We start from the raw sequence: 2,197 nt of genomic DNA, 5'->3' as shown, positions 1-2,197 counted from the left end.
ATTTACACGTGTTACACCCAAATGGAGATTCTTTCGTAAGATACAGTATGCGAAAAGGAAGATGTGCGTCCTGGAAATAGTTTATGACATTGGCAAAACTGAGAGTTGGGGCTAGAGACAATTTTCCATTTCCATTTTTTTACTCAATTTACATTGTGAAAAAGAAAGACACAAGATATGAATTAGAATATTTATATATTATATTAGAATATATTGTACTCTATTAGAATAGAATATACTTTGTTGATCCCCAAGGAGAAATTGCTTATTAGTTGAAAAGCTACTCGATCCACAGTGTTAAATATTAATACAAATACAACCATAAGCGATAGATTTACCTACATACACATGCACACACATACACATATATCTTGAGCTAATCTGAAGACAACATGAAGTCTGTAGGTCTGCAGTGATTGACTCTGCAGAAAGTTAATGACCTCTGTGCACCATGTGCTTCAGCGTCCACTGACCACTCTGTCAGTTTACATGACCTATCACTTGGTGGCTGAGTTGCTGTCCTTCCTAAACATTTCAATTTTCTTTTGATACAGTGAGAGTTGAATGTGGAATATTTAGAAGCGAGGAAATTTCACAACTGGATTTGTTGCACCAGTGGCATCCTATCATAGTTCCATACTGGAATTCACTGTCTATTGATATTACATCTGATTGTAGATACATGCTCATGTATCTCAGACGCTGACAGAGAGGTCTGCAACTCTCTGGAGGTGATGCGTGGGTTTGTCTTTAACTGCATTATTATTTCTCTGGTGCTTCTTTGTGTTAGTTTTGATGGCCATCCACTTCAACTGAGTCTTTTACCTAATTAACTTAACTGGTGCAGCTGTGGTTCATTTACTTTTGCAGATGCTCTGATTCCATGTTTCATGTAGTCTGCTGCTTGCAACTCACACATTTCCCTTGAAACAAGTAAATGGTGTCAATAAATAAACCCAACATTTCATATGCAAAAACTGGTGATGATAAAATAAGAGAATTTTGGTAAAACAAAAGAAAAATCTAAACTACTCAACTAGTTCATAAATTTTCAAGCAGCACTGTATGTATATATATTTGTATATATATTTTATATATATTATATATATTTTACACTCACTGTATCACTAAAATCAATCAGTCTGGTAAGGTTTTTAGCAACCATGAGTCAACAACGGGGCACCCTACTATATAACTGTAGCCGGGGCATATTGTCACCTGACTGTCTGCTGCAGCGCTTTCTTTGTCTTGTCCATATATGGAAGATGCTGTGACAGAGTGCAGCTGGCTTGTTAAGGAGACAGGGAATTTATATTTAAAAGCGGGAAGAGATCAGATGCAGGCTGATGACTTGTGCAAAGGTATGTTTAACATTGATCGGGAAGTGAGTTTAGAATTTATGTCTGATTCTGCCACTGATTGTTGTAGGAAATGCAATTTAGAGAGTGATGTCATTTACTGGTTTCACTTTAGAGAAGGTAAGGGTTTCTTATGATTTATCTGGCTGGTTAATGTTCTTGTCTAACTTGATTTCTTTTGTGTGTAGGTTGGCCTGCTACTGAAACGGTAGCAGTTTCGATTTCAATTTTTTGTTTCAGTTTACTTATTTTTAGATGGTTGTTGTTGATTAAGAACTTTTCTTTTTTTGGGTTTTGTTTAGTAGAAAGGAACTTTCTACTGTAGCCCTCTGGCTTGTTTTAAACTGGGACTTATGCTGTCCCTGGGTCCTAGGCTGTTTTTATTCAGACTGAGGAGACTAGTGGAAGGGGAGTTTTTTTTTCTTTTCCTTTGTATTCACTAGGGATTTTTGTGTGAGTGTGCTTTTGTTGGGGAACACTTAGGTGTATTTAGTTGTATTTGTGTTTTCTTTATTATTCCTCCCCCAAACAGCCAAATTTTTATCTAATTGGGTTTTAATTATTTTTCAGCTTTAAGGATCCCAGGGCCAGCATAGACTTCCATTTTAGTGTGGTCACTTGGTATAATAAAATAAATTGACTATTTTTGCTCATGAAACATTTGTGAATTCAATAAACTGTATCTGCAGCAGTGCCTCTGTCCATTTTTGCAAACATATCTGTGTGATCTGGTAAAGAGGATCTAAAGCTGTACCCAAGGTCACGTAACCTACTGTGGTATGGTACACAAGTTTCAATAGGAGAGGCCTCTCCCTTTATAGATTTATCAGATGTGATAA

General features: G+C 36.4%; 1 long non-coding RNA gene across 1 annotated transcript in view; it reads left to right on the top strand.

The window, feature by feature from the left end:
- The first annotated feature begins 853 nt into the window (after window positions 1-853).
- Window positions 854-2,197, top strand: part of LOC106942554 (uncharacterized) — a 9,340-nt gene continuing 7,996 nt past the window's right edge. The window contains exon 1 of the long non-coding RNA XR_001423651.1: window positions 854-940. This is a non-coding gene — a long non-coding RNA (uncharacterized LOC106942554). The remainder of the gene's footprint in view (window positions 941-2,197) is intronic.

Source organism: Poecilia latipinna, unplaced genomic scaffold (genome assembly GCF_001443285.1).
Source record: "Poecilia latipinna isolate Pla-1442-1.1 unplaced genomic scaffold, P_latipinna-1.0 Scaffold4376, whole genome shotgun sequence".
In the NCBI taxonomy this organism is placed as follows: Eukaryota; Metazoa; Chordata; class Actinopteri; order Cyprinodontiformes; family Poeciliidae; genus Poecilia; species Poecilia latipinna.
The sequence above is the reverse complement of the archived record's forward strand: the minus strand, read 5'-3'. Positions and strand labels throughout refer to the sequence as shown.